Raw genomic sequence first — 26,858 nt, forward strand, 5'->3', positions numbered from 1 at the left:
CTCTAGCACCGAGACATGGTCTTAACAGCCTGGTTTAGCTAGCCAGGGATTGAAATGTATACTTCAGTATCATGAGCATCCTGATGATATCTGACCCCATCCTGACAGATGAGCTCATCCAGCTGTTTCATGTAGATCAGGGGTGACAAACTCGGGGGCCAATTGTGTCACATGCTGGCCCCGCCCCTGCCTGGTTTAGCAAAGGGGAAATAAATCCCAACACATCACATGACACTGCTGGATGTAGATGTTAAATTGGAGAGGTGAGAGCATAAAACCCTGAGGTACCCTGCAAACAAGAGGCTTTGGGCTGGACCACCTTGTCAGTGCAGACTGGAAGTGACTACCAAGAAAGGGGAGAACAGCTGCCATGTAGATTTCAAAAATGTTGCACAGGCTTGAAAGACAATTCTCTATTTGTCTTTAGTTAATTAGTTTAATTATTGAATTTTGAGGTTTTTTTAACCTATATGTTGCCCTTTAAAACTGTTTTCCTAAGGGAGTGGGAGCTGAGAAGTGGCATACATTCAACAATGCCTTCCAAACTCTTTCACTGCATGTGATTTCTCATGATTGGGCCCTGAAAATGGAGGAATCCCACTCACCCAAGAATTAGTTTCAAGGGGGGGAAAGGAAGAAATCTATGTTCTAAAATAATTTTAATACACTCTTCATCAAATGTGATGTGACCAACTTGTTTTTGCTTCAGATATTCTTATGTTGATAGTTGCTATTAAGAAAAATATCCACTTTGATGGGCTGCTAACAACATTAATACCAATTATTAATGGGAGAGAGGAAAGAATAGTAAACTGATAGTTCTATTTCAAATGGATTTTTCAAACTCACTTACTTTGTGGCTGGAGATGACCTACTGGGCGGCTTTCTATCTTGGCCTCCTTATCAACAAAGTTTAAAGGGCACATTTATTGTTTCCCTACCTCTTTCAGCCTCTCACTTTGGCCTGCAAGATGTCCCTATTTGTCCTTTTTCCAGCTTCAGGTCGGTTTTGATGGAGGACAATATTTCGAAGTTCTGAAGTCTTCCCAAAGACCCAACATCAATACAACACCAGCCTTCTTCAGACACCATGAAGATGCTGTGAGAGCTGGTCCCAAATTCTGAGTTCAGTTTTGGTAGCCAAAAAAAACCATCTCTCCAACAATGAAAAAAGAATGTTTGCAGTTCTTCTCAGGCATGGCATTGAACCAATTAGGGGGCAAGTCACTGAAAGAGAATGTGAGCCCCTAAACATAAAAAACAGAGTTTCTCCTGCCTTTTCCTTCTATCTAAATAGGTTTGTGAATATTTAGCAGTCTTATAACAAAGCCCGAATATCTAAATGGCCTGAATATTACAGTAACCCAAAGGCTTTAAAAATATCACTCTAGATATGAAAGAAATAATGACATGGGTGCAAGCTTACACCTATAAATGTCACCGTCTCTATATTAAATGTGAGAAATAATAATCATTAGAAGAATAAATATGAAATTGTTCTATGTCAGTTTTGTTTTGAGTCCTTTTTTTTTTTTTAAAGACATTTCTGCTCCCCACAATATCGTCCTTTGGGGCCGGGAGCTTGAGGGGCTTCCCGTGTCGGGTCTTCTGGAAAGGGCACAGCCTGGACGTGCCGCTCATGAACGTTGGCCTACACAGCCAGGCGACGGCGACCCAGCCCGGCCAGCCTGAAAGCGCCTGAGTGACGGCCGAGTGGCGACATAAAGCGCCGGCGGAGAAATGGCTTTCCCTTCCCGAGAGGGCCTGGCAGCCGAGAAGCGGACGGGGTGGCAGCGCTCTCGCCCGCGTCGTCTGCGGCTCCCCTTTCCCGCGACGACGGCCCCAGCCTGGCAGAGGCGGGACTGGGCGGACGGACAGGCGGCGCTCTCCGCCTCCCTGGCCTGGCCTGGCTCGCCGCTTCCTCCCGTCGCCTCCAAGCGGAAGATGGCGGCGGCGGCGGTCTGACGCGCGGCCCGCCAGAGCTGAGCTGGGGCCGAGCCGAGGGAGCCTGCCGGCGGCTCCGGCCGGACCAAGGGGCTCCCGGCGCTCCGGGGAGGCCCAGCGGGGCAGAGGCGGAGGGGAAAGGAGAGAGGAGCCGCCGGTGGGAGCGTGGCAGGGGGAGCGCCTCAACGGCGCCCGCCTGGGCTCTGCCGCGCGTCGTCGGAGAAGGTAAGCGGGCGAGGGGCAGGGGATCGATAGCTGTAGGGGACGCCTCTGACGTCCTTCCCGGAGTTGCTGGAGACGAGGCGGCGGCGGCGGCGCTCCTTCCACGGGCGCTCCAAACCCAGCTGTTCAGCCATCGATAAGGCCCGGGGGCAGCGCTGGCTTAGGGGCTATGGGGGGGGGGGAGAAGCACCCCTGTTAATTGTTCCCTCCTTCCTCGCCCCGCCCCCCAATATGGCAGCGGTAATAGCCACGGCGACCACTGCCTTGGGGTCTCTGGCGGGAATGGATCCCTGGATCCCAGTACGGGACGCTGCTCTGGAGAGCGCCGAGTGCGGGATCCCCGCTCTTTCTTGCGGCTTTCCTCCTCCTCCTCCTTCTCTTTCGTGCCTCGTCCGGCGCCCCGAGTTCGGGTGCGGTTCCCGAGCAGGGAAAACCGTCCCCCAAATATTGTGTCTTCAGCTCGCGGGGTCCCAAAACGTTGCAGACGGTCTCTTCCCCCGATCTTAGGCTAGAAGGATGGTTGCTGTGTTGCGATGGGCGACCGCTTGCCCTCTGGGTCCCCTGGCTGTGACCGGCTCTAAAGAGAGTTGGTGATTTGGAAGTGGCTACAAGGGAAGTAACTTAAGGGGTGCCTTCCTCGGTACACTCAATGTACATGTGCAAGCTGTCTGAATTTTGGAGGGCTCAAGTCTGAAAGTGAAAACACCCTGCATTGATGCACTGGGAGGGAATGGAAAGGGAAGCACACTAACAATTTATGTGGAATTTGGTTTGGTTTGTTGAATGGGGATGTGAAATACCAATGGCAAAGAACCACACACTGAGTGAGAAAGAAGCATGGCTCAGTAGTAGAAAAGGAGGGGGGTGCACACATACAAAAAGATCCGGATTATATCCACATCTGCTCCGGTAGGAAATAATGGCTTGTATTAAGTCTGGTGGAAATTTTGAAGAGCTGCTGTATAAGTGTTAGGCTGAATATATAAATATAGAAAAAAGTCTTATTTTTAATGACTAAGTTTAATAATTTATTTTCTGTTTCATACTCCAAATAATAACCACATTAGCTTTCAATGTAGAAATGACAATGAATTAAATAAAACAATTCAGAACAGAATGTAAAATGGCAAAAAATATGAGTTCAATGTTTGAACCATGCAGAATTTAGAGAACAGAAGCAGTAGACTGAATTGAGTGAGAGTGGTTGAAGGACCTTCACCTTAAAAGATCAGAGTGTTACTACTATGTGGTAATCTTAACACTACATTAAAACTTAATTTCAATTTCTGAAGTATCTCCCAAGTACTTCAACACATAATTTGTTCCAGTAATGTATGTAGTAAGAATGATTAAAAAGCAGGAAAAATTGAAGTGAGAAAATGAAAATGAAGTACAGCTAAAGTACTTGTATGCCATCCTGATCGTGTAAAACACATTCCTTTACATCATGTTTTGCTAGTCCATGGTTTGTTGGGATATTTTACTATGAAATCATGGTTTACAAGCTGATGGCTGGCTTCACATATCATGCTAAATCAAAATGAATTATTTTATATCTAGCATAGTTTCTGAATCAGTCAGTACATGCTTCCAAGAACAAAGCTGGGTCAAGGAACATCCAGTTGCACACTTGTTCTTTGAGAGAACAGGATGACTCCCTGAGGTAGATAAACCTCAGCACTTCCATTTCATTAACTTATTGGCACATAGCCTATCCATTACAAGCACTCATTGAGCACACCTACTCTCTCATCTGAGAAAAAAATTGATCTCATCAGCATAACGTTGATTTCTTAGCTCATATCCCAGGTGATCTCACTCATGTGAGTAAGTATTGAAAAGTGCAAGGAAACAGGGCAGAGCCCTGTAGTGGACTCCAAAGCAAAAGTGCCATGGATTTAAACCAGGGGCATCCAAACCTGGGAACTTTAAGACTTGTGGACTTCAACTCCCTGGGGAATTCTGGGAGTTGAAGTCCACAAGTCTTAAAGTTCCCAGGTTTGGACGCCCCTGATTTAAACGGTAGCTTTCTAAGGCCATCTAGCGTTAGCCATACATGGGCAACCACAGTGGGGAAAAGGAGGGGGGGACATGATGACACGTGTCGAAACACAGTTTCATAGTTGCATCATATGCAATGGCAGGGCACCATGTAATCATTTTGGCAATTATTGTAGTAGGCATGAAACTGTCCTCTATGTCTCATGTTGCCCAGGCTTATACTGTTTGTGAGGGCCATGATCTCTTTTTCCTTATGTACTCTTTTTAGGTACACATAATTTATCAGAAGAATCAAACAAAAATCAGGTATTAAATCTCATAGAATTTGAACTTGAAACTCAGCGTCATTCAAAAGCACCATCTCTAGGACATCTTCGAAGATTAAAAAAAGTTCATTTCCGACACAAGAAATCTTATCCCTTAGTTTCACAGATGGTATAATTTGTTAAAGCTCAAACTTAGCCTTGTTGGTGTCAGTGTTGATAATGAAACTGTCCTGGGTTTGGAAAGTTAATAACAGCACAATGAGATAAAACATTTTTATTTTGATTCAAGTCTTAGATCTTATTTCTGAATTTATTTCTAAATTGTATTTCAGCAATTTAAAATTTCCCCAAGACCCTTCTTTTAATAACTGTCTCTATATTTAGGCTTTAACACTATTAGACTACTTTTTGCACTTTATTCCTCCTTGATCTCATTACTTTGTTTTCTCCCCATTTCTTATTATAGATGGGTGGGCTCAGGGTAATCATTCTGCCATAACATGGTGGCTGTTGACATAATATACTGGTTAGGTTCTAATGCCGCAAGATTATTTTGTGCAACAAATTAATATGATCATCTATCTAAAAAATGTTGCAATAGAAGTTTCTTGGAGGCTTCTATCTTGTAGTTGGAATAGTAGGCCCTTTTATTCTAAAGTATCTGGGTTGTGCAACTATTATGATCCATATCGGAAAAGGTTCTTTTGATTCTGGCATGGGCATGACAATCAAACCTCTCATGAATTTTCCTGGACTCACACAGTAGCCAGGTCTCAAAAATATGCCTTTAAATTAAGATGATGATGGCAGGGCATCACCTTTCTTCTTTTGGATCCAAATAGTCATACATTGCTATGGAATATTGTTTTCCAGAAAGGGAATATTTATGAGTGATTAACAGCTATTAAGATTTATGTGGCCAGAGCAAGGGTCTTCAGAAACAATTGCAGCAGTGCCAATTTTATGGCAACAGTGATGTAAAAAGAAACAGGTATTACCTGTTGATCACAACTAATGAAGGGAGGCAAGAGAACTGAGCTACTCTGAACAGAGCCAAATTGATCTCCTGGGATTCATGATTTGATACAGTATTCATCAAAACGAGATGTTCCTGGCTTTCTTAAGGAGATGGCCACGTACATTTATATAAAGCAAGTTTCGTTCATTAACATCAAACCAAATTCATTAGTGTTATGAATAGATTTGTAGATTGTAGATGGTGTCTTCCTCAAACCTGATACTTTCAAATGGACGTATTTTGACTCCCAAAATTCTCAGCAGTGGCTAATATTAGTTAGGAATTCTGGGAAATGAAGTCTATAGGTCTGGAGAATTTCCAGTTTTCAAAGGCAGTTTTAATGAATCATTACTAGCAGTATAAGATGCAGAATATGTGGGTAGTTTTATTCAGAAAACATTCAGAAAGATGTTACAACATGCCCCAAGAATTCCTGAATATTTACAGTTGGACAAGATTGCAGAAAACCTGAATTATTCAGAAAATCCCTTGGCACTTCAAGGATGCAGTGGTGGCGGAATGTTCTTTGCCACCATCACTGTCATACAGCAGATTGAAAACAAGCTGTCAATATTTTCAGTGAAGATTCTGGTTATTAGTATATCAGCCTTCTGTAATAGAAGGCATATTGCATTTCTAAATTTCTTCCCTACTGATGGCTTACCTATCTGATGCTATTGGATCTCCATCAGTGAAGTCTTAGAGACCATTGCTAGAGGAGTTTATGCTTTAAATAAGTATTCTGTTGTGTTATTTAAATTTGTTGACCACATTAGACAGGAGTGAAAACTAAAATTTCATTAACCAGCAAACCACTATAGACTCTAAATCTTAGTAAAATGTGAACAAAGCTTAGTTTTCCAAAGGAGTTGAGACAATGGCTTATTGGTATCATTTCTTCTACTTTGGCATTACTGCTATACAGAATATTTTTTGTCCCCTCATTCTTTCTATTGATAGTTGTTTCCATGGTCCCTAATACGCTCTGATATTATGCTGCTTAAAACATGTTTTTAATTGCTTTTCTTTGTGGCTTTTGTGCATTTTTAAAATAACTATGTCAGATAACTTGAAAATTCTAGTTTAGTGGAATTAGTTATTCTGCATTTAATTTCTTTGTATCGAGACATTGTGTCTGCTTCCTTTGAGTTATTTCCCATTTGCTAATTTATTTTTATTATTTTGATGAGTTAAGATATTGCATTCTAATCAATACTGTGAGGTGGTTTCTAGTGTTTTGTTTCTCCACTGAAAATTTGTCACTCGCCTTCTTTTTAAGAGGGAAATGAGTCACAAAATGGCAGAAATACCTTTTTAATTGAAAAAGCTCGTCCTTTTATTATATGAATATTTTAAGGAACTTCAGAGAAGTGGTAAATTTTCAAGTGGTCTAAACAAGTTGAATAAATGCATGTGTTAGATACATGAGAGAAACCTCAAATGGGATACTGTCATTCTAACAGAAAAATTTCTGCTCCTAAACATACATACATACATATATGAATATTATGTCTCTGAAATATGTTGAGATGTACTTCGTGGTATCAATTACTTTTAGATCGGGGGGAAAACATGACTGAATCTTATTGTGCAAATGTGAGGGAAAGGCGTAATGTTTTACATTACAGATCAGCAATGTTTATGTGAGCTTGGCTCTCCTTTTGGATATTCAATTTATAGCAGATTCTTAATTGCCATTGCATGTTACAAAACATTGGTTATCTACTACATTATAATTATATAAACATAAAAATGTGATGTAGCTGAGTTATAATTGGCCATAGTTAGAATAAGTGAATGAAATTCCGTTTGGTGTCTCATAACAATATGACTGGGACAAGTGATATATGTGAAACACAAACCTTTAGAGCTAGCTGAATCCAAATACCACTTGGGACTTTCTCTCTACCAAGCACAAAAATACTTCCTGCCCTCCAATTAAAGTAAATGCAGATTTTCTGGTAGGTTAACTCTGAAAGCTTTTCACATTCTTTACTTCAAAAAGTAAATTACTTGAAAAGTCATTGAGATGGAAATAATTGAGCTGAAATATCTCAAGAAAATAAAAATGTAAAAAGTGTTACTTATGTCCTGCAGGCTGGATTTTTTTATCAGGATAGTTCTCTTAACTATACGGTAGCATTTTTTCCCCATCACGTGCTTATTTTACTCCAATGCTACTGTTTTCCCTGAATGTGCTTGCAAGGCATACCCAAATTAAATGCAATTTTAAGATCACCTCATTTTACTTGCATTGTTTCTATTTTTTACTCAGTTAATGAATTGCATGAATCACAGAAGAAACAGAGCTTAGGATTTAAAGAAAGGGAGCTGTGGCAGAAATGACTCTTCTAAAACAGCAGTGTGTTTGTGTCTTTTTTCCTAAACCTTTCCACAAAGGTCACAAAACAGGAGAGAGGGAAAAAGCTTAATTATAAATAAATATAAAAAATGTATGCCAGTACTTGTGGATATGTGAATGCATGGATGTAGGAGTGTTCAGTTTTTTATTTATTTTGGTAAACATGTTTATCCACATGGAGAACAAATATTTGTGTAATCACAGGTGCCCACATGGGGGCAAGCAATGAAACAGGAATCGTGACACAAGTCGGCTTGTTATATATTTGTGTGTGATGTTGTGACCCAAGAACAAAAAATTGGAACGTGTATTATGACATTACAATGCACAATTTCATCGTTATATTAGCAATGTGATCAGGGACAAGCATTGTAAAGAGGTATGCTGAGATTTATTTATTTAAAACATTTACATAGCCAGCCAGTTTGGTCTAGAAATGAAAGCATCGTGCTAGAAACCAGGAGTTGATGAGTTCTAGTCCTGCCTTAGCCATCAAAACCAGCTGGGTGACCTTAGGCCTGTCACTCTCTCATGCTGATCCACCTCAGAGGATTGTTTCTGTGGGGAAAATAGGTGGAAGGAATATTAGATATGTTTGCCCCTTGAGTTATTTATAACAACAATAATAATGGCAGGATAATTTTTTAAAAAAACCAACTTTGGGTGAGTCATACCCAAAGAATAAAACAATATGTATAAACAATAGAAACAAAACAATAAAACCTGTAAACTCAAAAAAGTCTGAGAACACAACTAAACTTCCCCAATGCAGACCACAACACCTTGCGTTCACTGTAGCCTCTCTCTATCCCAACACCTGGGGAAAGACAGATTTCAAGAATTTTCGAGAAAGTTAAAAAGTAGGCATGGCAGATCTCGAGGGAAAGGCCTACTTCCGAAGTCCCTTAATAGTCTTCCAGCAGTCTTTGAGAGGCAGCTTAAACCTGCAGGTCCCTCACAAGCCAATGGAAGTTAGATGTTCCTGTTTTAGACCCTTGAGTGGAACTCATTTTAATCAGGTTCATTGTTACCTTGTTTCCCCGAAAATAAGACAGGGTCTTATTTTCTTTTTGCCCCCGAAAAAAGGTCTTGGCCTTATTTTCGGGGAGGTCTTATTATTTTTGAAGTGCAGGAGACAGCGATTGTGGTCACCTCATGGCTGCTGCTGTGTTGCATTAATTTTGGGGAGGGCTTATTTTCAGGGAAGGGTTTATTTTAGCGCATGCACTCAAAAGCCCGATTGGGCTTATTATCCGAGGAGGTCTTATTTTCAGGAAAACAGGGTAATACTGTACCAATGATCTCTTAGTCACTATTGAACCAATTCACCATAGAAGTGGCTTTCATAAAGTTTTTCCTCACCTATTATTTGATTAATAATTTTACAGGATTGTTTTATATAAATTAAATAAGGAGTAGATAAAATTTTGGTCTAGGAGCTGTATTTTATCCTTGCCTCTTGCCTAGTAGCTATTGACCCATAAAACTCCCAAAATGGGAAAGTTGATATGAATAGATTGGGGATTGGGAGCAGTGTTTTATGAGAGTTATCTTCCTTTCTCTGTGGTTAATTTCAGCGAGTGTTGGTTGGTAGGGAGAGATTGTTCCCTAGGCCTCAGGGTGCCCCATCCCATTCTGTCTCCCTTCCTTTTCAACACCTACATGAAACTGGGTGAGGTCATCTGCCAGTTTGATATCATCCTATACTGTTGACATACAATGATCTCTCTTCTCCTGGACTAGCCAAATGAGGCTGCTGAGATTCGGTCCTGGGGAACAGAACTGGAAGCTGTGTGGCTCTGCTTGTTTATGCTTGACACAGCCAGCTGGAGATATTACATCTTTGACCTTGGATGGAGGTGTTCCTGGACTCTCTGCTCCTGCTTGATGACAAATGACAGCTGTGACCGGGAAGGCTTTTGCATAGCTTCATCTGATGTACCAGTTGCACCCTTTCCTAGATTGAGGGGGCCCTTTAGACTTCTACTCAAGCCCTGATCGCCTGAAGGCTTGAGTAATGTAACATCTTCTAAATCGGGTTGCCTTTGAAGACCACATGGTCCAGAATGCAGTTGTTTGGGCAGTGATCGGTATGATTTGCTATGCTCATGTAACATCTCTGCTTCACGAACTGCTCTGATTGCCAGTTTGGTTCTGAATGCAATTCAAAATGCTGCTCACTATCTATAAAGGCCTACATGACACAAGTCCTGTGTACCTGAGAGATTGCCTGTCTCCTATAGCAGAGATCCCAAATCCCTGGTCTGCGGACCAATACTGTTCCGTGGCACATTGGAAACCAGTCCATACAAGTGGTGGGCAAGTGCAGGAAGCTCCATTTGCACATGCAAAACCATCCCCTCTCCCAAGCTTCTCCTGTGGCCGCCGCTACTACTCCACAAAGCCAGAAAGGTTAGAGACCACTGTCCTATAGTATATGCCCAATCAATCCAATCTGGTAGGATTGTGCTCTTGTCAGTTAAACAATGCTGTCTACTGGGACCCTGGAAGCATGCCTTCTCTGTCACGATGCCTGCCCTCTGGAATGAGGTTCCTCCCAAGATTGAAGCCATCCTACTGGTTTTTTGAAGGACCCAGAAGATCTGGTTCTTCACCCCGGTCTTTTAGGAGCGTGATTGAATGCTTCTTTTTCTTCTTTTCCTTTGTTCCATCCATGTTTTCTATTTCAGCCATATCATAATCGTCATCATCCCAAGAAACTTCATCAAACTCCCGAAATTCACAAAAAGAAATATCATTCTAGGAAGCTCTGGTATTCCTTTGTATATACAGTATGTAGTTTATGGACTATAAGCTGTCCAACTCTAATTTAAATGCAATTAGAATCAAACTCTAAAAACATTTCAGACAGTGTTGATGAGAATTTTGCTCCTTTGAAGAGAGAAATTCACCCTGCAGATGAAAATATCAGCAATTTGCAAGGGTTGGTCAATTCCTGCAGTTATTTCTATTATATAATAACATATACTGGCTGGAGAATTAATTGTTGTATGTACTTGCTTCTAATTGCATAAATTCACAGAGAGTGGTTTTCTGTGTATGTCAGTTTATATAATGAAGACATTACGTACCCCTGGGCCATATAATACTATATGCTCTTACCATTTTCTTCATCAGTGCTTTTTATCATTTCCATTTATAGTGTTTGAATGCAAGCTATAAATTTGCTGAGCCAGTTGAATGTATTAGGTAGGCAGAAAACAGATAATTTTGCCCCTCCTCACAATTCTTACCTAGTTTCTTGTTCGTGTTCATGAAAAGTCTCTTCAAAATCAATGGAAAGCTATTTTTAACTTAATTTTTCATTGAAGTTCTGTAGCCATAGAATATAAAGCAAATAACTTGAAAATTCATGGGTTTGTTAATTTATTTTTCAGCAGAGGAGGGTTGAGTTTTTGCATGGAGGAAGGTTTATAAATGAACAGTCCCCAAGTAGAGAGAGTCCTTTAGCCATATATTGCATTGGTAAAGATGGATGGAGTAGATTAGATGATGCTGAGAGTGTAATATAGCTTGGTTTGGTCTGGTTTGGGCTTAATTCCACAAACCCATGAATTGTGATTTTATAACCATGGTCTGTAATATCAGTGGTGGGACCTAACAGTTCATTTTAAACAAATTGGAAGCTTCCAAAATGTGGGAGGTCTGAGAGAAGGTGAGGCCCATTCAAAGTATGTAAATCAGGCAGCTGTATTTAATTATCCATTGCTTATCCATGGTAGGTAACATCTCTTAATCTTTTATTATCTTGTCATTTGTCGTCAGCAAATAAACCCAAGACCAGATTAGCTGCAGGTACTAGAGCAATCAGGGAGAACCTGGCAATGTAATAAACCTTTTAATGATTAATTGATATAATGGCAAGCAATTCTAAACAGGAACAAAAGTGCCATCAGGGTTTCTATCTAAAACTATTACATCCTGTTTCTTATTGAACTGTTCCTTCACAGTTGAACAATTATTCCTACTTAAATGAAGCCATTTTTATTTTCATTTAGAAATATAGTAATTGTATTGGTGTTTAGTGCATATGGAATACCTATTAATTTGGCCATCCCTCTTCCCAAGGCAGGAGTGACGTATTCCTATTTCACACCAAGGTGGCAGGAACGGCCAACACCCCAGAAGACAAACTCAGGATTCAAAAAGATATTGACAGACTTGAACAATGGGCCCTATCCAACAAAATGAAATTTACTGTGGAGAAAAGCAAGGTTTTACACCTGGGCAGGAAAATCCAAAGGTACAAGTACAGATTAGGTGAAACCTTTCTCAAAAACAGTAACTTTTAAGAGGGATCTTGGAGTCCTAGTGGACAATCACTTAAACATGAGCCAGCCATGTGTGATAGCAGCCAAAAAACTAATACAATCCTTGGTTGTAGAAACAGGCACAGAATCAAAAACATGTGAAGTATTAGTACCGCTTTATAAAGCCTTAGTAAGACCACACCTGGAATCCTACATCCGGTTTTGGTCACCACATTACAAAAAAGTTGTTGAAACGCTGGACAAAGTACAAAGAAGAGCAATTAAGATGATTAAAGGCCTTGAGACGAAAACATATGAAGAACGATTGCAAGATTTGGTTAGTCTAGAGAAAAGAAGGACTAGGGGGACGGGGGACGGGACATGATATTAGTATTCCAGTATTTGAGAGTCTGCCACAAAGAGGAGGGGGTCAATTTATTTTCCAAAGCACCAGGGGGGCAGGACAAGAAAAAATGGATAGAAACTAATCAAGGAGAGAAGCAACCTGGAATTAAGGAGAAACTTTCTAACAGTGAAGACAATTAACCAGTGGAACAGCTTTCCTTCAGAAGTTGTGGGTGCTTCATCACTGGAGGTTTTAAGAAGAGATGGGACAGTCACTTGTTTGAAATGGTATAGGCTCTCCTGCTTGAGCAGGGGGCTGGACTAGAAGACCGCCAAGATCCCTTCCAGCTCTATTATGATTCTAATCCTAATTCTTTTTTGGCATCTGCAGCATATTGCTAGCTCATACTTAAGTTCACTAGGACCCCAGGACCCCTCTGAACTACTGTTGAACTAGGTACTGCCTATTTTATACTTGCGCAATAGGATTTTCCTGCCTTAGTGCAGGACCTTGTTTTCCTCACCATCGTACTGCATCATGTAGGATAAGGTCCAATACTCAAGTCTGTCAAGATCCTTCTCAATATTGAATATCTTCCAAAGTGGTTGCAATGCTCTTCAGTTTGGTATTGTCTGCAAATTTGATGGGTCCCCCTTTGATCCTTTCATCTAAATCATTTATGAAGATGTTGAAGATGTTCCCTCCATGTAGGTGCAATTCCGTTAGGCATTGCATGCTACGTGTAGTTGGTCAGCCAACTGCAAATCCATCTCATGAGATAACTGTTTCTCCCACATTGTAGGTTATGGTCTACCTCTGTCAAATGGCTTACTAAAGTCCAAGTAAAGTATATTCATAGCATTTCTCTGATCCACTAATCTAGTCACTTCATCATCAAAGAAAGCAATCAAGTTTGTCTGGCACAGTGGTTCTCAACCTTCCCAATGTCGCAACCCTTTAATACAGTTCCTCATGTTGTGGTGACCCTCAACCATAAAATTGATGTCTCGGTTGGAGCATCGAAAATATGTGTTTTCCGATGGTCTTTGGCGACCCCTGTGAAAGGGTCGTTCGACCCCCAAAGGGGTCCCAACCCACAGGTTGAGAACCACTGGTCTGGCATGATCTGTTCTTAACAATTCCATGCTGGTTTATAGTGATCACTTCGTTCATTTCTAGGTGCTCACAAATCTACCGTGTGATTATCTTTTCTAGAATATTTGCAGGCATTGATGTCAAGCTGATTGGTCTGTAGTTTCCTGGATCACTTGTTTTTTTTCCTTCTTGAAGCTTTGGAATCATATCAGTTCTTTTCCAGTCCCCTTGCTGTTCCCCCATGCTCCAGGAGACCTGAAATATTTTGCTCCAAGATCACATCTGCCAGTTTCTTTGGTACTCTGGGATGTAAACCAGGGTTTGAAATGGCTAAACATATAAAAGGCTAAATAGGATCATAGCGTATGGGAGGCATAAAGAGATGCCAGGAACCCAAACTGAAATAGCAGGCCAGGAGACATCCCTGGCAAACCATTTCTTCTGGTTGTCTGGAAATCAGCAAAGACTGTCACTAGGAGTTCAGCTTGCCAGAAATACATTTTTACTTTTTTACGCTTTTTGAAATGATCTGGAAATTTGAAAGATAGTTAGCTTTCAATCAAGATCCCATCTCCTTTTGGCTTTCTACAATATACCCTTTAGATCACAGTTTCTCAACTGTGGTGACTTTAAGATGTGTGGCCTTCAACTCTCAGAAATCCCTAGCCCGCAAAACTGGGGTGAGAAGGATTCCACTTCCAGTATCTGGGGACGACGAACATGCTGTCCACCGGTCGCCGTCCTGGTGGGGTCCCCCTGATTCAGGGGGGGCACAGGGTGCCTTGTAGGGGCGTCCTGCCGAAGGGGCGGCTTGCTGAAGGCCCCTGGAGCGGCAGCGGCCGCAGGGGGGCTGCCAGCTTTGCCCTAGGCACCGGGAAGCATTAGGGGGTGCGCAATGCCACGTGCGCCTTCATCCTGAGGAGATCGGAAGAAACGCTCTACTTGAAGGCAACAGCTAAAATGCGGTGAGGGGGGAGTTCCCCCGGGGTCTTTTTCTTGCTTTTCTGAACAATAACTAAATAAGGATTAGCAGCTTTCCTAAGACTCTTCGATCTTCGTAAAGTGTTAAGATTGGAGAGGGGGGGGTTTCTCCCCCCACCTCTCGGAAAAGCGGCTTTACACGATCTCACTCTCGGAGGAGAGAGAGAGAACTTGAAAAAAACTCTTTTGATATTCACTTCTTTCAAGCAATGGGATAATGACTCTTTAGAACAATTGCGAAAGAAAAAATGTGAGCTGACCTTATAAACTATGAATGGAAACTTTTTGAATGGTTGCTTTCCGATCTCCTGGCAGGGCTGAGCCAAAATGGCGTTTCTTCCCCCCTTTTTACTGCCATTATAAATGAACTGTCACTTTTGAAAAATCTTCTGGTTTGGAATTACTTTACCCCAGTAAACTCTAGAGGCATCTCTTCATATAATCTTCCTTGGATTGGGAAAAATCGACTTTAACTGGCGGGGAGCTGTATTGAAAGACTAATATCCCACATTGGACTTTGTCTGCCTGTGGACCCCTCCCGGCGGTGCACTTCTGCAGACACAATTTTTCCTGTCTAGACTTATAACTTTCTCTGAGTTTCGCAATGCCTGCGAAGAAGGCCCCCCCACCTAAACCAGCGTCAGCTCCAACATCCTCTGTTTCAAGCCCTGTCCCCCAACAAACGCAATTATCTTCTTTTCTACAACCTAAAGCTTCTGAGGGGGAACAGCAGTCTCAAGAAATGTTTCATCAAATGTTCCAGACGCTTATAAAGGGACAGGATGAAATTAAAAAGCAGCTGGCGGATTTAAAGGAACAACTCAGAGAGAATCAACAACAGACTTCGCAAAATAGACAGAAAATTGGTGCCCTGGAGGAGAGTGCTGTGGGGATGGGAGAAGAGGTGAAGGCATTACAAAAAAAAAATATTGGAATTGAAACCTACATGGAAAAAATGGAATTTGAAAGGATGTCGTTCTTTCTTAGATTTCAAAATATACCTGAAACGGAGGGTGAAGATTTAAGGGAGACTATGATAACAATGTTAGCAGACTATCTTAAAAGAGATAAACAACAGCTAGGGTGGGACATTGATCTGATATATAGAATTAATTCAGCATATGCTAGAACACACAATGTTCCAAGGGAAGTCCATGTTAAATTTTTTAGAAAGACTACAAGAGATGAGATTCTAGGGGCTCAAAGGGGGGAACCTTTAAGATATAAGGATAAAGAAATAACCATTCTAAAACAGATACCAAAAAGAATAAGAGATAAGAGGAAGAAATTCTTCTTTTTAACTAAAAAATTGTATGAAAAAAATATCTGGTTCAGATGGTTAGTTCCAGAAGGCTTGTTGATTTTCTGGGAGGGTGGTGGAGTGAGAATTAATTCAGTGGTGGAGGCAGAAGCCTTCATGGAAAAACACAAGACTCTTCTAGATGGAACAAGAGACAGTGCACAAGATATGAAAGGGGGAGGAGCCATGGCTCAGCCAACAGACAGGGGAGAGGAGGCAGCAATGAGACTCAGGTCACAGAAATGAATTAAAAGTACATTGCAATTGTTAATATAATGAAATGGTTAGAAGTGATATAAAGTATGATTGAAGATGTTAAAGAATTTGAGGCAAACCAAAACTGCTAATATGTATGTAATAATGATATTTTGATATATATAAAATAACAGAGAGATGTAAGATCCTGGGGAAGCACCACCTTCTGTATGATGTAGCTGTCAAAAATTTTTTCCATACCTATGTACCCTTTTCCCCAAAATATTTGTAAAAACCAATAAAACTTTAAAAAAAAACTGGGGTGAGAAAAAGATGTCTGGAAAATTCTGAGAGTTGAAGTCCACACATCTTAAAGTTGCCAAGGTTGAGAAATGCTGCTTTAGATTCTTTCCCCTGTTTGTCTACCTAGCATTCTGTGTTATTTCATGAACTTGATATTGATTTTACATTGTGAGCAAATTGTATGTTCATAAACTGTGTTACTATAAACAATAACTTTGAAAACTTTATAATGTACTATTCTGAAGTAAGAGTAACCATCTGAAAGATAGTGGGAGAATACTACATTTGTCCAGTTAAGAGGCTCCAGGCATATCTTCTCTCTGAAAATGTTATATGTTCATCTTTAGCAGTGCCTAGATGCAGAGATTTAAGATTGGACATTTTCAGGATTTTGTCTTCTTTTGTTACCCCTCTTATTATTTTTTAATAACAGAAATTACAATGGTATGTCTGTAGATAACCGTCAGTAAACAGTAACAACTTCTAAGCAATCGTTTAAGGCTTTTTCTGACCATTTCATTGCTTTTACCTTTTCATGCTCCCATATGAAGTTCTTTTTAATAATGAATTATGTTTTTCAGAAGCTGGATGTCTTAAAATAGCAAGTTGCTCCTAACATTTGGCAAGATGATAGCACTAAGTTCATTATTTCTCCTGTTTTTTTTTCTTCTCAAGGATAGCCATTCATATGGTGTGATCATTTTTTCCAGTGTTATTTAACTGAAAGGTTATTTTTTTTCTGACTCTCTTCCCTGTATGTGTCATTGTCAACTATCCCATTGGCATATGCAGCAAAAGATACTCCTGAGACATTATTTTACCAAGAATATAACTTTACTGATAGATCCACATAGGCACAGTAGAATCAAAGACAGTTCTGATGTTTTCACACAAAAAACTGCATAGTTAAAATCTCCCTTTTCCTGCTTGGGTTACCCACTGTCCATTGTCCACCAATCCAATGCAATCTCTTTGTTTTGGGAAACAGTTTTCTCAGTTCAGAAGGCTCTCATCGTTTGACCTTGAGGTGTCAAGATTCTCCCAGGAACATGAATTCCTCAATTCCCTCCCAGCCACCCATACATTCCAATCATTCCCCCCCCCCCCATTTCTATTGTTTGGCTTTGAATTGGCCATGACATGCCGACCCTCCAGAAGAAAGATTAGTCCTACAAGAGAGCAAAAATGCATGAGGTTACATTACATAGAATTTTCGGCTTCAACAACTTATAGGCGCCAGGTGGATAAAGTCTCACACTTAGGTAAGAAAAAACAAATAACGGGGATACAATCAAGATCAAATGAGGTACTAATACCTCTCTTTAAAGCCTTAGTAAGATTACACCTAGAATACTGCATTCAGATTTGGTCACCACAATATAAAAAAAGATGTTGAGACTCTTAACTGGTCTCTATGTCAGGGTCTGCAACCTTAAACACTCAAAGAGCCATTTGGACCCGTTTCCCACAGAAAAGAAAACACTGGAAGCCACAAAACCTGAGTGGGCGTGGCCAACTCAACATCACTCCCACCCAGTCACATGACACACACCTCTAGCCACACCTACCCAGCCGGCCATTAGGGCAGAGAACTGATTGTTAAAAAACATCCAGAACCACAAAACCGTTTGACCTCTCTCTCTCTCCCGCTCTCTCTCTCTCTCTCATCCCCCCCTCTTCCCCTCCCTCTCTCTCTCCCCCTCTATCTCTTCTCTCTCTCTCTCTCCCCATCTTTCTGCAAGTTTTAAAGCCGTGGCTGGGCGCTGCGGGCCCATCCCCCTTTCCATTGTCCCATCCTCCGGATCCCATTCCCACCCCACCAGCCCTTGTGTTAGCAAAACCAGCATCGGTCGCAGTGGGATTGGGCCAGCATTTCGGGACGGAGAGCAGGTTTCGTGTCTAAGTGGCCCAGGCACATCCAGCACCAACAAGAGCCAGAAGAAGCTCCAGCAAGAATGAGGCCGCCAGAGAATCGGCCCCAGCTGCTTCTTCATCCCCCCCCCCCCCACCAGGCAAGGAGTGACTGGGAGGGGAGGGCGAGGGGTAGGGCCAGCCAGTGATGAGGGCCCAAAGAGGTTGTAGACATCCGCTCTATGTCCTTCTTCATCTTTGGCCATCAGATCTGTCTCTTCACTAGGTAGCAATATCATTTAGATTTATATACTGCTTCACAGTGCTTTACAGCCCTCCCTAGGCAGTTTACAGAGTCAGCCTCTTGTGCCTCCAACAATCTGGGTCCTCATTTTACGGACCTCAGAAGAATGGAAGGCTGAATAAACCTTAGCCAGTTAGAATCAAACTGCCAAACTGCAGGCAGCCAGCAATCAGCAGAAGTACCCTGTTAGTACTACTGCATTCTAATCACTGCACCACCACGGCTCATAGAGAGTCTTTACAAATCCAAAATGCCCTTCTGCCCCAGTATTGTGACTCTTGTAGAAACCGCTCATCGTCTGCCAAAGCATCTCTCAATGGTTGCCTCAGATCTTTGGCTGATTGCAATGGTAGTGTCCTCTGCTGCCTCGTGGAGGCTGGTACTAACTATCTGGGTTTGATGATGAGTTAATGACCTCTTGAGCACATTTGTACTGTGGAATCCGGAAAAGAGTGTCCGCCAGGAAATTCCCCTCCCCTTCCCGGTAGGTAGCAGTGTTGAAGTATTGAGCCCACCAGGCTTGCTTGGGGGAGGGGAGGGGCTAAACACTTCCAGGTCCTTATGGTTTGTCCATACCTCAAATGGAATCTTACTGCCTTCTAGGAACTGTCTCCACGTTAGGAGGGCCCATTGGACCAGATAGGCTTCTTTCACCCAAATAGCTCATCGCTTTTCGGGTCCAGAAAGTTTGCAGTAACATATAGGTGCAGGGCTGTAACTCCCCCTTGGCATTTCTCTGAAGCAATATAGTGCCTTTAGCTACATCTCTAGCATCTGCCTGCATCACAAAAGGTTCGTCTGGATGTTTTAGGACTGATTCCGCAGCAAAGGGGCACATTAGCTTCTTGGATGCGACTTGGCACTTGAGAGACCAACTCAAAGGTTGACCGTTTCACCCAATTTCTTTGTTTTGGGAAAAAGTCTGCTTGATTTAGAAGGCTCTCGTCGTCCGACCTTGTGGTGTTGAGATTCTCCCAGGCCATAGACAGTGCACATGAATTTCTCGATTCCCTTCCAGCCACTCATACGTTCCAACCATACCCTTCCCCCTCCCTGGCTTCTGTTGTCTGGCTACAAGCAAAAGTGCACAGCAAGCAGGCCATGACAGCCATGTTGTATAAAAACTATAACTTCCATTATATAGAAAAAAACCTCAAAATATTCATCTTCCCCTAAGGATTATCAAAAGGATGACAAAAGTTCATATTGGCAGTATTTTGGTTTTAGCAAAGCAAGTAAATGGCCTGTTCCCTTAACAAACGCAGCCTTCCCAGGATGAGACTAAATCGCTACCTAGGGTGGATCCCTGTCTTGTATAGTGACATACAAGTTGCTACCAATAAGTTATAAACAAGAAGTAAAAATCTTCAAATTGAGTTCAGTTCATAGGCACATTTGTCGTGTTTTCTTGTCAATAATGTGGAACGGTTTGTCATTGGCCTTCTCTGGTTCAGTCTCTAGCAGTGGTGGCAAACCTTTTTGGCTCTGAGTGCCCAAACTGGAATGCATGCATGTGTGCATGCTGGAGCACCAGAAACCCAAAGACTAGCTGGCCGGTGCACATGCAGACACCGGCCAGCTGGTCTTCAGGTTTTTAGCATGCACATGCAAACCGCCCAGATGGTCTTTGAGTTTCCAGCACGCATGAAGACCAACTGGCCGGTGCGCATGCGTGTCCTGGAAACCAGAAAAGCAGCTGGTGACAGCATGCGTGCTCACAGAGAGGACTCTGCATGCCACCTCTGGCACCCGTGCCACAGGTTCGCCATCACGGGTCTATAGTCTTGGGATTCCCTAAAAATCTAAATGCTAAACCATTCTCCTTGATTTGACATGATTTGCCTCTTATTTACCTACTACCTATTTATACGTCAATCTGTTAGTAGCTGTAACCATATAAGTTTTCAGTTAATATTATAAAATAATTAGAGGCTGTGTAGAGAAGTAGTTCCTTTTGTTCTTGCTGAATTTCCTGCCAGACGTTGCCAAGTCTACATACATAGTGAAGATGCTTTTTCCACAATAGCTGCCTCTATTGTACTTTACAGCTTTTTAAACATTCACTGTTGATTATCATTCTTATAAAAAAAATCTTCAGTGGTTCCACAGAGAATTGTTTCAAGAATCCCTGATCACTTTGGTTTGCCCCAGCATCTTTTCTAGCTCTGATGCTTGTTTTTAGCTGAGAAGAACATACCTAGGCATAGTATTGCAAGGGCAGTCCATTATAAATTTGTGTCTTTTATGGCTAACACCCAATACACTGACCGTTTTACTCAAATATTTTTCTATTTCTTTAATGTGTCTTTTTTTGAACCCAATTAACTATTTTAATTTGAAGTCCAGTATAACATTGTATGCTGTGAAGCATTTTCCATTCGTCTTCAATCTGGCTGTCTTACCAGTCACTCTCAACATTTATGAAAAGTTAACCTTGATTCCAATTATTGTTCTTAGAAAATTTTATTTAGTGGAGAGGTAGCATACTAAAAAAATCTAGACCTAAGTCCTATTTCTTGGCAACAAGTTACAAAACTTTTGTTAAGCCCAATGTTTGGGGTGCATAGTAGAAGCTACATGCTTAAAAGTTGGCACAGCTAGATAAGACTTGGGCAAAAATAAGTTTTAAATTAAGTTACTTAAACAGTTACCTGTGTGTTTAACCACTTTTTTGCTTTGTTGTATAAGCAGAATATCAAAATATCAGTGATAAAATCTTGATGGCTGTCTGTGGCCTCAACTTGTGCACTCTTAAATTTAAATGTCTTGAGGTTGGACAGTGAATAATTGTTGGTTTCCTCTCTTGTAGTGATAAGGTATACATGACATCAAGATAAGGTGTACAAGGTACATTTAGTGATTGTTCCAAGTTATGACAGACTACCCCAGGAGTACTTGCGACCTGATTCTGAAGTTCCAATGGTCCCCTCCCTCATAGTCACATGACTGTGTTGTATGAAGTTTTTGTTGAAAAGTAGCATTTACTTCTAATTTTGGCAAAACTGTCCCATTGTGAGCAATTGGTTCACTTAACAACTGTAGTGTTCGCTTAACAACTGCAGCATTTGCTTAACAACCAATGCAAAAAAGATTGTAAAATTAGATTTGTCATAAGGGTGACCCATTTTTTGACTTTCATAACTTGCAACCATGATGGGCAGTCTTCATTACGGTTGTAAGCCTAAGACTACCTTTATATGCTAACACTGTACACATTAGTTGAGAATGAAGTTGTTTATAAGGAGTTATTTTCCATTTCCTGTTGTTTAAAAAAAAGCATGAAGCTGCAGACAGGATATAACTAGAATGTTTTGTTGAAATCAAGACTATTAGTAATTTAAGAAAAAGAACTATAACATAACATCTGATAAGGGCAAATATAAAATACAATGAATGTAGTAGGAGTGGCGGCTCCCATAGAAACAAACGTTTATCGTGAACAGATGAAGAGTTTGTGACAATGTCACAGTTCCTTCAAATTCAAGTGCAATTTCATTTTTCCTATCTCTGTATCTTTTCTCAGAGCAAAACTGAAATATCTGAGGCTAGAAAGAAATTTTGCCTTGCTCCACTATTTGTATAATAATGTCATTCTCGCTGAGTCATTGCAATGTCAATTAGACTTTATTCCTACATGTCATTCTTAAGACACTCAGTGCTATTTCTCTGTAACTTCTGTATCATGAGTGGCTGTGCATGTCTGAGTACAAGGCCAATAGACATTGACAGAGATTTGAAATGACAAAGATTTGAAAGGTAGGTAACTTCTCTTGGAATATATTTTATGTGTTCTAGATTCATTGCTCTGGTTAAAAATCTAACTAACCTCATTTCCAAGAAGATTTATTATTAGTTTTGGTTGGGATACCACCTGTCATGATTCTGTGTGGAATTAATCTTTGCCCTTCATCCAAAAGTCGCAGATTGTGCAGAATATAGGTCTCAGTTTGGTCCGTGGGCATCTGACCACATACACGTTTAATACCATATTTTTCGGAGTATAAGACGCATCAGAGTATAAGACGCACCAAGATTTTGAAGAGGCAATTTTTTAAAAAAGTAGGTAGGTAGATAGAGGGATAGAGAGGGAGAGAAAGACAGAGAAATACAGTAGGTAGGTAAGGAGAGAGAGAGTAGTTAGGTAAGTAGGAAGGTAGATAAAGGGATAGAGAGAGAGAGAGAGAAATACAGTAGGTAGGTAAGGAGAGAGAGAGAGAGAGAGAGTAGTTAGGTATGCAGGAAGGTAGATAAAGGGATAGAGAGAGAGAAATACAGTAGGTAGGTAGGGAGAGAGAGAATGTGTAGGTAGGTAGAGGGATAGAGAGAGAGAAATAGAGAGGGAGAGAAATACAGTAGATAGGGAGAGAGAGAGAAGGTAGGTAGGTAGGTACGTAGGTAGATAAGGGGGGAGAGAAATACAGTAGATAGGTAGGGAGAGAGTAGGTAGGTAGGTAGGTAGATGTTTCCAAGTGTATTTATCCATGTGCTGGAGAAGGAAATCGCTGACAATCTGCAGCACCTAAGACTTTGTCTCTGCTGGCACAGCACTTGATCAATGTAATTCCCATCAATCAGTTAAAGAGCTTTCCGAAAGGAAAAAAAGGTTTTGCACTCTGCAAACCTCCCCAAAACGGCCTGATTTTCGCGAAAACAGGCCTGTTTCCCACCCCCTCCAAAAGGCATAAATAGCCTTAGGGGGACTTGCTGAGTGCTCCTGGGGGAATGCCCCCCCCCCAAAGAGAAAAAAATGTCAAAAAAAAGGCACGGATAGCCTTATGGAGGCTTATAGAGTACTGCTGGGGGCTGGGGGGGGCAAAAAAGGCCCTTTTTCTGCTCATTTCTGCCCTACCCAGCCCCCAGGGGCTCTCTGAAAGCCTCCATGAGGGTATGCACGGCCATTTTGGTGAAGGGGGTGGGGCTTCAGAAGACAAAAAATGCTGTATTCGATGTACAGTATAAGACGCACCCAGATTTTCAGCCTCTTTTTTGAGGAAAAAAGGTGTGTCTTATACTCTGAAAAATGCGATATTTGTTGAAACGAGTGCATGTTTCAACAGAAATCCTACAGCTATCACACCAGGTTCAATGTTCTACATACAATATATATGAAGCTCTTGTCAACCACTGAGACTGTGAGGGGGCATCCTATGGATAGAGCAGCTCCAGTGATTCTGATTCCCACTCTGGGTATACAGTTTTCTTCCATAAACTAAAAAATGGACCATCCATCTTGTATGGTAGTCTTTCCAAATTTAGATGATCTCCAGATGTGCCTAACATAATTCTCAATGGTGCCTTTGTAACTGGGGAATATGAGGAATTGGCATTCACAATTGTGGAAGTCTGAAGTTCATTGTTCATTCAATACCCAGAGTATCGCATCTGTTCGGGGGCTAAAAATAGGTAGAAATGGTTGTCAAGTCATCACAAAATTAGAGATTTCACTAATTATGAAGTGATCATTTCAAAATTTATCACTTAGGAGGGAAATTGATTAGCTGTTGCTGAGAAGAATTTGCCCTATTGTTCAGGGCACACAAACTTAATGTAAGCTGTGCTTAGCAGGTAATGTGGATACATGGTCAGGATTCTTGTTAGACTTGTGATGCTATAAGCCGATTTGCAAATGTTGAGGGTTGGTGGTCATTTTCAACCAAGCCCAGACACATTCACTTGATCCACATGATATGCTAAGGCCATAATGTGGGTGCAGTTACCCAGAACACATCTGCAGTATGTCTTCCTATACACAGGCATCCCTTGCTAAGTTGCCTGCACGATTTTGGTAGTCACAACCCAACCGCTCCCAGGGGCTGCCTGAAGTCATCCATCCAGGACTTAGGCTTCCCCTCTTCCAAGAACAACCTTTCCCTGGGCTCTTACATCACACCCTGAGCCTGAGCCAGGCAGCCCACCTATGGTGACTCCTTCCCATCATGGAAGATGCCTTGCAACAGGAGGCCAGCAGATCCTAGCAGAAATGGGAGCCCAATCCATTAGTGGAAGCCTTGTCAGAATGTGGTTGGATGATTTTAGAAATAGAAACAGGTCCATTTATTTATTATTTTAGACAGTGACGGCAGCACAAAGCTTGAGAATCCCAGTACTAAGCCAGAATTTGGTTTCAGTGTGATGTATAAGCCATCCATTATTAGAGTTTCTTCCATAAACTGGGCCATGAAATATGAATCTAGGAACTCAGCATCCGTACAACATAGTAAATATGCATTAATCACAGCTAAGGCTGTCACCCCTTGATGATTCTATAAAGCACGATATGAATTGTCAGATCCCTGGTGGTTTTCATGGTATCCCAGCAACCTTTGTGCTGATGGGCTCTTTGCAAAGATCAGCCCATCCCCCAGATATGTTGCAACTGGTATACGGCAGATGGGAGATAGGAAGCTCTTCCAGCAGCCCTTTCCCCCCCTCCTAAAATCTCCAGGGGCTTGGAGGGAGAATTGGAGAGGGTGCTCTGCAATTGGTTTTATTTTCCCAGAAGTCTACTGGTTACATAACATTAGCTGTTAGTCCAGGTTTCTCAGATCATGGTTCAGGTAAATTAACAAGCTTTAGTTAAGACATTCCTTTTTAGTCATAACGTGATCCATGGTTTGGGCTAGGATGCAGATTACAAGTAGCCCTTGACTGACAGCTACAGTTAGGAGCAGAATTTATGTTGCTAAGGAAGGTGAGTCATGCCAACATGCAACTTTTTTGCCATGGTTTTTAAGCGGATCACTGTAGCTGTTAAGTGAATCATGCAGTCATTAAATGAATCCAGCTTCCCCCACTGACTTTGCTTGTTGGAAACCAGCTGAGAAGTTTGCAAAGGCAGTTCAGATAACCCCAGGACGCTGTAATTGTCGTGAGTACATGCCAAATGCTCAAAGTTTGATGGGGATACCGTCCCAGTCGTAAGTGCGAAGACTGGTTGTAAGTCACTTTTCAGTGCTGTTGTAATTTTGTTAAATGATTGATTCTGAGTCGAGTTCTGTACAGTGTGGCTTATTAGACTGCATGAACCAAATGTGTAGCTGTGATTGGTGTGTGATGTGCTTGCTTTTCACCTACTGTGGTGCCACATCACATCACATGTACAGTGCAAACATTATGAAACAGTGTTTTGCGTAATTTAATTGGGACAGATGTTCTTGCTTTGTGCTGTGTTAATAAAAATAATTTTAACACCTCACTTTTGCTGCCGAAGGCATGTGTATATGAAACATATATGAGCCCTTCGAATGAGAATGCTAACCTTTCCAGTTCTGCCTTTCCAGAGTGAGAGGGTAAAAGATGAAACGTTATGGCCAATGGAAGAGTTCCAGATACATTTTGTGTTGCATAAAAATAGGCTCTGTTTGTTGCAAAGCAAATATTAACATAACATGAGATTATTACATCAATATAATGTAATTTAAAATGAAAATATAAATTAAAACTAGGATTCTGTGTATATTTTACTCATTACAGCTCACCAATTTGCATTTTATTATGTCTGCTCATATGGTTAATAACGTGGAAAAAAGATAAATGGAAATGGGAAGTTTCATTGCAATATAAAATTACCCTTGTTCATTCTGTTGTTCCTTTGTTGGGCTTCAGAGGCTGCTTAGAGATGTTTATTTTTCAGCTTTTCTCTGTAACTCTGGTTTTTGTTCCTGCTTCTGTAGGAGAATGCTAATTGAGTTGACCTTTGTGATTGATGCTTGGCCAAAGGCTTAGAGCTCCCGATGGCCAGCAGGACTGGAGGGTAACGGCCCAGGGAACACTCCCATGTGGCTCATGGCTCAGTGCCGGTGGGATAAATATTCACATGTCCCTTTGCCATGTTCCTTAGCTTCTACTGTGCTAATTTAACAAGATTTCTTGAAAACCTGTTCCTGTCTCTGCCTTCTGCTATTAGGAAAGAGTTAACTAATTCAGGAATCAATTTAGGCAGGATTAGAAATGGGAAAGGAAGGAACTTAAGTTGGTCCTTGACCTGCAGAATGGGGCCAAAAATGTTAAGAGTCACCTTGCTTTTATATAGATAAGAAAACAATGAGATCATGCCCGGTGCTTGACGACTACAGAATACCACAAGACAAGTTAGGGCAGAAACACACCAAGTAATAAATACTAACTAGGCCCTGGGATATTCAACATGCTGAACATAGATGATCTGGATGAGAGGATAGAAAATATGTTTATCAAATTTGCAGGGAGGGGGGAGAATATTGGAGGATAGCCTTAGGGTTCAGGAAGATTATAAGAAGCTGGAAATAGGAGCAGAAACAACATCAAAAAAAGAAATACAATCCTCAGCTTATCACCTTTTGTTTAGCAGCCATTCAAAGTTACAATGGCACTGAAAAAAGTGACTTATGGCTGGCCATCGCACTTAACGACTGCTGCAA

At 41.4% G+C, this 26,858-nt stretch overlaps 1 protein-coding gene across 1 annotated transcript in view; it reads left to right on the forward strand.

Moving 5' to 3' along the window:
- The first annotated feature begins 1,779 nt into the window (after positions 1-1,779).
- Positions 1,780-26,858, forward strand: part of NDST2 (N-deacetylase and N-sulfotransferase 2) — a 77,805-nt gene continuing 52,726 nt past the window's right edge. Inside the window, exon 1 of the mRNA XM_081955241.1 lies at positions 1,780-2,169. The gene's annotated coding sequence lies outside the window, so the exon portion shown is untranslated. The remainder of the gene's footprint in view (positions 2,170-26,858) is intronic.

Source organism: Natrix helvetica (assembly GCF_964273705.1).
Source record: "Natrix helvetica genome assembly, chromosome: 5".
Lineage (NCBI taxonomy): Eukaryota > Metazoa > Chordata > Lepidosauria > Squamata > Natricidae > Natrix > Natrix helvetica.